Raw genomic sequence first — 11,803 nt, 5'->3', positions numbered from 1 at the left:
ATGGAATTGAGTATTTGGTCATTGGTCTACAACTAAACATGACCCCGTCGTTATTAAGGTGTTTGATTATATTTGCAATCACTAATTGGAAAAGGATTAACGATGGGGACTTGATGTCTCATCGTTGATTATCATTGACCAACAACGGAATTTGGTATTCTGTCATTGATAATCGTTGACCAATGACAGAATACTCGATTCCATCGTTGGTTAATAATGAGATTTCATCGTGTCATAAATTTTGTCTCTTATTTTTTTTGTAGTGAAAGGCTTGGTTAGCAACATTAAAATAAGATAAAATTTATTTAAGTATAAATGATAATATAGTAAGGGATAGATCCCAATAGTATAGAAGGATCCATATAACCGACCTCACCTAGTGAGATAAGGCTTAGTGATTGTTGATATATAGTATGACCCACGAGAAGAATTAGCAACTTGAGAACCCTTCTCACCCTCCAAGCAATAATGCAGTGGCAGGGCACTCATGTAGAGTCCCAAGCACCCATGGTTCAATTCCTAATTACGGCGCATTGCATGATATTTTTCTCCGATGGGATGACAAACCTAAAATGTTGGGTTGTTAGGTCGTCTGTTGTGAGAACTTTTGAATTTATCCTAATAGCAGATGAAAAACTTCTGTACAATTAGACCGATCATCTCTATGATCATCCTCATAATTAATCGATTTAAAAGGCTAGATACTTAATCCTAGCTCTTAAAAAAAAGAAAAAACAAAAAACTTGAGAACTTCTCAATTGATTTTCGCTATACAGAAACTTAATCCAAGAAATCGTCAATCAAATTAACCATGCAAAAACTTTTATGTGAAGTGATAAGTGTTATATTATGAAAATAAGACACTCCTGAGCGACCCTCATAGGTCCGGGCATCTGGATGCCATCCCGGGTACCCCCATTCTCAGAAGTGAATCGGGGCACCCGGACTTGTGAGGGTCACCTAGGAGAATGGGCGGAGCCACATTAGGGCTAGGGTGGACTCCAACCCCACCAACTTTAGAAAAATAAAATTAAAAAAAAATCATCCCTATACTTTTTTCCTTAATTATTTCCTGTTTTCCCACATGCACTTTCCATTAAATAAAAAAAATATTTTGTTTAATTAAATTTCCAAAACACATGTCAATTTATTAGGAATTTTAATTAAATTAAAATTTTATAAACTCCACCACGCTACCTCTTATTTTTCCTCTTATCCGCAGAGCCACAAGTGTCGCCGTCCCTCCACCTCCTTATTTTTCCTCTTATCTGCAAAGTTGTAGGTGTGAAAGATTTTAATTTTGATCCTCTTTTTCCGTCACTAGGTTTGAGTAGATCTATTTATTTTTAGAATGGATTTCCTTCAAGCAATCGAGCTCCTTTCTCGATGACATAATCTCTTAATTTCTTGAAGATCTTTATATTATCATTCACATGATATTTTATATTCATATCCTATACAGGTGTTCGGCAGTAACTCGACGAGTACAAGTGCGACATCCCTTCTCTCGAATAGCACACGATATAGGTACGACCATTGTCGTAGGTATATTTTCTTTTGATATTATCTGTATGAGTCAACTACTATTTTTTATTTTAATAAATTGATTAAATTTATTAATAGATTTATTAATTAATTTGATTAGTTTTATTTAATGAGTTTGTTCAACGAGAGTTGGTTGAAAAAAATTGATAATGATATAATAATTAATGAGTTTGATTCTAAGAAAAATAGAAGAGCATAATTTTAATAGCATTTTTTGCTCTTTGCTTTAATTTTGAATGTACTGAATATTACATACTATTGTTTTATAATTTTGAAAAATTAATAATCATTTTTTATATCTTTGAATTAATTAATTTATTATATCTCGATGATCAACCCCAGGTAAATTTAGATTCTGGCTACGCTCCTGCCTAGGAGTATGCATGATAAGGGCATGTAGGCTAACACACACACACATATACATACACACACACACGAATGCTCTCTTGCGGACCTTTTGCTGTGCGCGACACTAGTCCCGACACTTGGATTGAATTTAGGCGCTCATGTACGACATGGTCCAGAAGACATCTGGATTCATTCAATTTGTTTTTTTTTTGTCTTATTTTGCGATATATTATATATATTTAGGGTTCAAGATTTTAGTATTTAGAAGTTGAGTTGTAATGGGTTTGAGCCAATCAAATTTTTCCTCTAAAGTTCAGACATCCCTCTTGGGTTATTGTGTTCAAGATTAAAAATCTTAGATACTCACGGGGTATATTATATGTATTTAAAATTTAAGATTTTAGGATTTAGAGGTTAAGTTATAATGAATTTAAGCTAATAAGATTTTCCCTTTTGGATTATAGTGTTTAAGATAAAAAAAATTTAGATACTCAGGTGTATCTTTAAAGAAATGTTGATTTAAAAAAAAAATTGAATCCAGGCCCTTGGATCACTATGGCGCACACAATCGCGTGACATCTCATCCATAGCATAGCAGGACTATATATATATATAATTTTATTAAAAAATTATTAGAAATTTTTAAAATTTAAAATAAATTTTAGATATTTTATGAAAATAAATTGTTTAGATTTTAGAAAAGTCTATTTAAATAATCTATTAAATTAGGAGTTGATTGAATTAATTTACCAACGTTTAATTTCCTAAAACTTAAGCCTTTGTTTTTACCCCTCCGTGTCGCTTCCTCACCCAAGCGCTCGCGGCGCTGTTTTGCCACACCCGTGATAGCAGTGCTGCTCCTTGCGCGCCGATTGTCGACGCCGCTCCTCCGACCACGCGACTGGCCACGGTGGCGCCGCGTCCATCTCCTTCCCCGCCTGCCAATGCGAGCGTCGTTTTCCCCGCCACCCGTTTCCTTCCTATTCCCTGACCCAGAGCAGAAGAAACAGAGATTTAAATGAGGTAAATTCGTACACATAATTAATTGTGATTAATAAGATAGTTTAATTGGTAATCAAGGCGATTAAGCAATTAATCAATTTAATAAGTTGATTAATTAGTGGAATGATTAATGATTTAGAGTTATCCGATAATGATTAATGAGATGATTAAACTGTAATTTAATTTTATTAGGGTTTAATAATCAATAGATTATTTAATTGATTAATTGATAGATTAATTAGGTGAATTAATGAGATTTGATTAATTATGATTATTTGGTTAATTAACAGCCGGTTAAAGTTCATTAATTAATAATTAATAAATTGATTAATTAATAATTTAATAGAATGATTAGTAGATTAATTAATCAAGAGGTTAATTAATTAATCAGAGGGCTAGAGACACGCCCTCTGATCTGAAAACATAAAAGAATGTATGAAGGATGTTATACAGTTGAGGTTGAGGTGGATAGTTTAATATTCTTAGACCTCTTTAGATATTTGATCTTAGTGTATGATTTCTTTTATTATGTTGATTAGGTAATATTTACTTGTTTATCCTGACTTCACTCTATTTGCTTATTGAATTTGATACTTGTTTGATCTTATTTTAGTCTATTTGATATTTATATAGTCTCATTTGTTTTTATGCTTGGGTTGGTTATATATGTAAGGTATTACTAGACCATAATATAGTTATAGACTTGTGCTTTTGCATTTACACTGAAGTATAGTTGCATACTTATGCTAGTGCCTATATATATATTAGTGATACTATACCTTACTATACCGTTGTACATGTATGTTTGTTCTTATACATTATAGATATCATACCGTAGCAAATGTTAGTGAGAGCTCTAGAGCCGATCATGTGATGATTGTTGTATGAGCTCGATGTATCATATTCCTATATATATTTATAAATATATTTCTTTGTGGTTATTATACTTACTTGTATTGATGCCAAATAACTAAGTATAATAGCGTCCTTGGGTAGAAAGTTCTTATCTATATCAATCGATTGATTGAATTGATAATGAGATGATATAGAGAACACTACTCTTAATCATTCCTAGTCAAGTATTAACATTCGGGGACAATGTTAATGCGATTAGACTAGCATGTAAGTCAACTAGATGACTTGATCTCACAAGTCATGGATATTAGATACCAAGTTGACACATGGGTATGCATTGGAGAATGTATACTGAATGACCCGCCATGAGAAAGTATCATGGATCGTTATATGAGTGTCATATACTTTCTCATGTGACTATTAGTATGACTATCAGTCCTTGGACCTGAAGTCACCATGATTCTCTACATAAGGAGTTGCATACTTTGACTTCGTCAAACGCCACCCGTAAATGGGTGGACTATAAAGGCGACTACTAGGTTATAGCAATTTGCACCATGGTTATCGTTGCTTACATATACCAACAAGTTGAATTTATATTTCACGACATCTTACTTTTGATGAGACTCTATTCCCTTTTTCAGTATCTTCTTCGATCTCTCCTCCAGATACAGGTGGCACCTTCTTAATACCACCTAATATTGTCAGAAATGATGGCATCCTAGGTCCTGCTCCGCTCTCTAATAACTCCCCTATACCATCAGAATCACCTCAGGATGCTGCTCCAATCTTGGAAGCCTCGCCGGTCGAAGATAATATGCTGTCTAGTTCTGAATCCTCGGATAATGCAAGTCTGTTATCTACATCATCATGTCAGCCTACTTCCTCATCACCATCAACAAGTGATTCAGATGATAATGCTCCTCGTCGCATGCTTCCCATTAGTGACATTTATGAACGTTGCCCACCAAATGCGACTCGATATCCTCTTCCACGGGCTCTAGTGGTTTCTTCAAAATCTATTGAAGCAACTTGTTTTACGCAAGCAAACAAGGATCCAAATTGGCGTAGTGCAATGGCTACAGAATTTGATGCACTTCTTCGCAATGGAATATGGAGTCTAGTTCCACGCACTTCCTCAATGAATGTTGTGGGCTCTAAATGGGTATTCCGTCTTAAGTATCGAGCTGATGGCTCTCTTGAACGATACAAAGCTCGACTTGTAGCCAAAGGTTTTAGTCACCAACCAGGTATTGACTTCAATGACACTTTTAGTCTAGTCATCAAGATTACATCTGTCAGACTATTATTATCGATAGCTGTTAGTTCCAATTGGCCTGTACGCCAATTGGACATCTCAAATCCATGGTCATCTTGAGGAAACTGTATTTATGGAGCAACCACCTGGGTTCATTCATCCACAATTTCCATCTCATGTTTGCCAACTTAAGAAATCCTTATATGGTCTTCGACAAGCTCCTCGTGCATGGTTTCATCGACTATCCAATTGGTTACAATCTCAAGGATTTTTTGGATCAAAGACTGACTCGTCTCTATTTCACAAATATAATGATGGGTCTATGATATTTTTTCTTATTTATGTGGATGACATCCTGATAACCGGTAATGATCACAAGGGCATCATAAGTTTATTAAGTCTTCTCAATCAAGAATTTCCTACCCGAGATTTGGGTATTGCTCATTTTTTTCTTGGTATTGAGCTTATTCCACATGAGGATGGCTATCTTCTCTCTCAGAGCAAATACATTACTGGACTTCTTCAAAGATCCAAAATGGATGGAGCACGTCCGGTCTCTACACCAATTGCTATAAACAACTCTCCATCTTCATCCTCTCCTGCTCTGTCTGATCCACAGATTTATCGAAGCATTGTTGGAGCCTTACAATATGTCACTATCACATGCCCTGATATTACTTTTGCAGTAAATCGTGCTTGTCAATTCATGCATGCTCCAACTGAACAAAATTGGGATAATGTAAAAAGAATACTTCGCTATCTCAAAGGTACTATTCTACATGGTCTTCTTTTATATCGTCAATCGTCTCGAGATTTACATGCTTATGGTGATGCGGATTGGGCAAGTTCTCCTGAAGATAGACGCTCTACTAGTGGATATGCAATATTTCTTGGACGAAATCTTATCTCATGGAATTCGAAGAAGCAACCTACAGTATCTCGTTCAAGTACTGAGGCAGAATATAAAGATATAGAAAATACAACGTTTGAAATTATTTGGCTTCAATCACTTCTCTCTGAACTTCATCTTGCATCAAATATTGCACCAAAAATTTGGTGCGACAATATTGGAGCAACATATCTCACAGCAAATCCAATCTTTCATGCTCGTACAAAACATGTGAAAATTGATTTTCATTTTGTTTGTGAACGTGTGGCAACTCAATAATTATCCGTCTCTTATATCTCCGCTGAGGATCAAATTGCTGATATCTTTACTAAGCCGTTATCTAGACAATGTTTCAACAAGTTAGCAAGCAAACTCAACGTCAAAGATCTCCCGTTAAGTTTGTCGGGGGGTAAAAGAAATAAAAGAGAATTACCAAAATTGACCGGATCAAATCATCAAATCAAATCAAATTAGTTTTAGGATTATTCTAATAATTATGTTATAATTATTAGAATAATTCTCAAAATAATTTTTAGAATTATTCTGTTATTTATTAATTGGTTAATTGACCGAGTACTTGTTTAAACCCTATATATTGTATTATCTTGAGGACATGTATCAATAAAACAATAAGATTAATTATTACTCTCCTATTTTATCTTCTTTCTATTCTTCTTTTAACAAAACCATCTACTCAAATTTGAAAATGTAGTCATCCTTCACCAGTACATGGATGATGTTAAATGTTGAGTGTTCCTTACCACTCTCTCTGGATTTGCACAAAGATGGTTCAATCGGCTTCCTACCGAGTTCATTTATTGCTTCAAGGATTTTCGTGAAGCATTCCTCCACTACTTCCGCAGTAGCCGCCACTATTACAAAACTATGTTGAGTTTATTTTTCCTCAAATAAGAGCCCAAGGAGGGGCTGAGGGCGTACATTAAACGATTTAATCAGGTGCCTATGGGCATTCCTTTAGCTACTTCAGAAAGTTTAATGAGTACCTTCTCCCAAGGGATCATAGATGGGAACATCTTCCGATTACTGATCAAGAAGCCACCTAGAGGCTCCGACTACTTGCTTGGAAGAGCGACCAAGTACATTAACGTTGAGGAGGCCCAGTCCGCTCAAAAAAGGAAAGTAGGGGCATCCACTCTTGTCCCTACCCCCAAACACCAAGCCCCACCCCCTCCTCTTCCTCACAAAGGACCCCTGAGCGGGACCCCAACTGCATCATCATGAGCAACAACTTAATGATGTACATCACGTGGAGGTCGAATGGATGCGATTCTCTACCCCCCCCCCCCTCTCTAGACTCTAAGGTTATGCACCTATCATCATTCGAAAACACACAATACTCAAGACTACTATCGGTATAAGCAGGAAGTGCGTCGGGCGGCTGGCTATCTAAGGGTTTCACCAGTGTTCGCCATCTCCCAATAATCGATGTCACCAATGTCTGAACAGGCCACCCAGATGAGACCACTGAGATGCCGAGTAGTGCCAGTGAGCATCCCAACAGTAAAAGAATAGGGCCCAGGCCCCCTGCTCGTGTTGAACAGGAGCGTCCTCGATGCGGCAAGAAGAAAACCGCAGCAACGCGGCTTGGGGAAATATTGGTATGACAGTAGGCAGGCAGCCGATAGAGACTCCAACCAGACCTGTAAGTCACACGCTCATGGACTAAAAATCAATATAGTCGGATGTAGCCATGAGCAAGCACAAGGGCCTAAAATTAGCTTTGGCCCCAAGAACTCAGAGGGGTTGGAAGTACCCCCATGATGATGCTCTAATCATTAAAGCTGTTATAACTAATTATAACATACACCATACTTTTATTGACACAGGCAACTTGATCAATATTATTTTCAAAAAGGCGTTCGAGCAATTGCAAATAGAAAAGAGTGAACTGCAGCCCATGACAATGCCCTTGTACAGATTTATGGGCAATGAGGTTCAGCTACTTGGACAGATTAGGCTAGCCATATCCTTGGGGGAGGAGCCCCTAATGAGGAAGCACTGATAGACCTTTATCGTGGTGGGCGCGCCCTCGACTTACAACGTAATCTTAGACTGCCCGGCCTTAAATGAGTTTCACGCGGTCATCTTGACCTTTTGCCAGAAAATCAAATTTCCCGTGAATGATCATGTCAGGGAAGTCAAAGGAAACTAGCCAATAGCACGTAAGTGCTATGTTGATGTTGTTAACACTGAAGCCCGAGCAGCGCAAATGATCCTGTAGACCTTGGGGTTCTCATTGATTGTCGTAGGTAGCACCCTCCCAACCACTTGATACTGATGGAACTACAACCAAGAAGAAAAAGAAGTGACTAGCAAATTGCTGAAAGTAAGTGCATTCACAGTGGGAGCTCCGAAAGGAGCTTCGACTGTGGCATGGATGCATCGAAAGAGCTCCCTCCCATAGTGGGAGGGAGCTCTTTCAACATTATGAGGAAGTGACTCCATATTTACGGAGCCGCTTCTTCAACTTTTTTTTTAAATTATTAAAATAATTTTATTTTTTAATATTTGTAAAAAATCACAAACTAAGTCATTGCACAACGGTTAATTTGTTAGCCATTTTTCACAATAAAATTTTAATTTTTTATTTAAAAAATCTATAAATACATCTTCAATACTTCATTTTTTTCATTTACCCTATCATTCTCTTCACTCACTACCTCCTCTTTCTCCCTTTCATTTTATTTGTATTCAAGATGGATAAAAATTTCAATATTTCTTTTATAAATTTGTTGAATTCTTCAAACGTAGAAGAAAATACATCTTCTCAAGATACTCACATTCCTCAAAATGTCCATATCCTCATTTTTCTCTCACATACAATACCCTCCAAATTTTAAAAATATTTCAATGCTCCACAATATCCTCTAAATTTCCCAAATTCCTAAATTTCTCAAAAATTTTCGATGATTCCAAGTAACACCTCCTCAGCTCCATTTGGTTTGTATCCATCCCCAAGATTGGTCAGCCATGGTCAGTCAATTTCAGATACCTTTTCTGCCTTACATATTTTCTCCTTCTCAATCATCAGTTATGCTTTCAAATGAATTAAGAAGGGCTACTACTGACTCATCTATCAGTGACAAAGAATCTCTAATGCTATCATTTGTTCTAGCAACTCAATAGTCATCACACTCATCACAATAAGAACATGAAGTTGAACCAAAGAAAGATGATTTGAAATGAAGATTTTAGTCTCTCGATGAAGACGTCGTCCTTGCAAAGTCATGGGCAACTATCAGCACCGACGCAGTCATTGGTAATGACCAAAAGGATGAAGCTTTTTGGAAACATATAGTAGATTACTACAAAGTATCGACCCATTGGAACTTTGATGAGAAGATATCAATAGCTAAAATCTCATTATTATAATTTTGCATCGAAGGTAAATGTATTTTCTACAATTTATAATAATTTTTATACTCATTGTCAAAGTGGTTGGAGTGACAAAAATGTGTTGGAAAACACACTAAATATGTAGAAAGCCAATAGCAATAACAAGGACTTCAAGTATATGCATGTGAGGAAGATTCTCAAAGAGTATGAGAAATGTGCTCTAGAATTAGGTGCTCATTACTCTAGCAAGAAGGGAAGGACATCTGAATCAAGGGGAACACTTCAACATCAAATCCAAATATGAGTGTTGATGTGGATGACTTTAAAGTCCGCATTCGTTTGATAGGGCAAAAGGCAACGAAGAGTAAGGACAAATCTAAAGTTAGAGAAGGTGACACATTGGAACAAAGCATAGATAAAGAATGATCGTATTAAAGAATATCAAATTAAAAATGGCTTTGCGGGAAACTAAAATCTTTCATAAGGATTATGGAATTTTTATTAAGGATACTAATGAAATGACACAAGGATAACTTCATATACATAAAAAAAATGATTGAAAAAAATTAAAGAGAGACACGGTCTAGTGTAGCTGTGCTTAAATTTATTTTTATATATTATAATTTATGCCTTTTATAATAATTTTTATGTACCGTAATATTTATGCAAATTTTTTAAAATTATTAATGTTATTCTATATTAGTAATTTATGAATTTAAATTTTATAAAAATTTAATTATATATAAGGTAAAATACGATAGAGAGATAAAAAATATATATATAATGAATAAGTGTGGGATCCATGTTGTTATTAAGGGATTTTTTTATATATATATAATCGAGAGATATATGAGATTCTTTACTTTTGATATGGTGCAGATGTAGTAACAAAGGAGCTCTCCAAGAGTATCATGACTGTGAAAACCCTAAAAGATTCGAAGAGGAAGAGGAAGAGTGGTCGTGGTGACAGACCGAAGACCAACCCTGTACATAATCATCTTGTTGATTTTTTGAGATCGCGTCTCTCTGCTCCCTTTCCCTTGCGGGGGGAGGGATCCGATCATAGGAATTAATTTATATAGAATGGGGCAACGAACCCTAATCTGGCTAAAATTGGGCAGTTCCCAGTTAGTTTAAGTTTTAGAAAAGGAATTTGATTAACTAAAAAAAACCCTCAATAAAATTATGTTTATCTTTATTGGCATGCTTAGCGTGGATTATAGGAGTGTACTTAACTATCAAACTGTGTGTTTGCACATAATTCTAATACTTAATATTAAAAAATCATTATTATTAATTTTTAGAAAAAGCATTATATCCTCCCTGCCGTATTCGAACCGACCTAGGATTTCAAATCCTAGGATCTGTAATATAGGGGTGTCAAAAATAAACCCGACCCGATGATCTAATCCAAGTCGACCTGAAAAAAATTAAGTTCGGATTGAGCATTTTCGAGTTCGGGTCGGGTTCGGATTGGAGGGTTGGAGAGTAAAAAATTTTCGGGTTCGGTCGGGTCAGGTTCGGGTTGACTTAAATATAAAGTTTTGTGGATTTTTTTTTTGGGTTAAATCAAATTTTATTTTAAAATTTTAGATTTTTTTTCTGTATATTAATATCATGTTTGTATGATAATAATGGAGTATTGAGATAAAAGTTAAGAATTATAAGGAAAATAATTCAAAAAAGTCGTTTTGAATCGGATTTTCGGATTGTATGGGCCGGGTTCCAGCTGATCGAGTTGGTCGGGTTCGGGTTCGGATTTAAATATTTTGGGTTGAACTCGGGTTCGGTCAGGTTCGGATTGGGTTAAAAAAAAACTCAACCTGACCCAACCCGATCCGACCCACCCGAATTTACACCTCTAATGTAATATCTAATTTCCTCTTTTCACAATTTGCATGTTAGTTGACGGTTGGAATATGTAGAAAGCCAATAGCAATAACAAGGACTTCAAGTATATGCATGTGAGGAAAATTCTCAAAGAGTATGAGAAATATGCTCTAGAATTAGGTGCTCATTACTCTAGCAAGAAGGGAAGGACATCTGAATCAAGGGGAACACTTCAACATCAAATCCAAATATGAGTGTTGATGTGGATGACTTTAAAGTCCGCATTCGTTTGATAGGGCAAAAGGCAACGAAGAGTAAGGACAAATCTAAAGTTAGAGAAGGTGACACATTGGAACAAAGCATAGATAAAGAATGATCGTATTAAAGAATATCAAATTAAAAATGGCTTTGCGGGAAGCTAAAATCTTTCATAAGGATTATGGAATTTTTATTAAGGATATTAATGAAATGACACAAGGATAACTTCATATACATAAAAAAAAAATGATTGAAAAAAATTAAAGAGAGCCACGGTCTAGTGTAGCTGTGCTTAAATTTATTTTTATATATTATAATTTATGCCTTTTATAATAATTTTTATGTACCGTAATATTTATGCAATTTTTTTAAAATTATTAATGTTATTCTATATTAGTAATTTATGAATTTAAATTTTATAAAATTTTAATTATATATAAGGTAAAATATGATAGAGAGAT

This window comes from Zingiber officinale, chromosome 2B, assembly GCF_018446385.1.
Source record: "Zingiber officinale cultivar Zhangliang chromosome 2B, Zo_v1.1, whole genome shotgun sequence".
NCBI lineage: Eukaryota > Viridiplantae > Streptophyta > Magnoliopsida > Zingiberales > Zingiberaceae > Zingiber > Zingiber officinale.
Note: the sequence above shows the minus strand (reverse complement) of the source record.